Genomic DNA, 341 nt, shown 5'->3' with positions numbered 1-341 from the left:
CAGTGCTACAGGGAATGGGCACCTAATGAGCAAAAGAAAAGGAATGGTGTTTTAGAAGACATTGCAGGGATCAGCAGTTAGCATAATGGCTGTGTCACTGGACTCCCATGTAGTTGACCACAGTTCGAGTCCTGGACCCGGTGGCTTAAACTCACGTCGGGCGCGCGTGTGTGTGCATGCCCAAGATTCCAAAAGGAGAAAGGAGGAGAAGGGATTGCAGCGTGGCCATCCCCCCTTGGGGGGGGGTGATTTCTCACTTTCTGTCTCTTTGTCTCTCTCTCTCTGTCTGGCAAGTGCACCTATCCTATAGCAAAAAAAAAAAAAAAAAAAAAAAAAAAACC

Source organism: Tupaia chinensis, unplaced genomic scaffold (genome assembly GCF_000334495.1).
Source record: "Tupaia chinensis unplaced genomic scaffold, TupChi_1.0 Scaffold000226_1, whole genome shotgun sequence".
Lineage (NCBI taxonomy): Eukaryota > Metazoa > Chordata > Mammalia > Scandentia > Tupaiidae > Tupaia > Tupaia belangeri.
The sequence above is the reverse complement of the archived record's forward strand: the minus strand, read 5'-3'. Positions refer to the sequence as shown.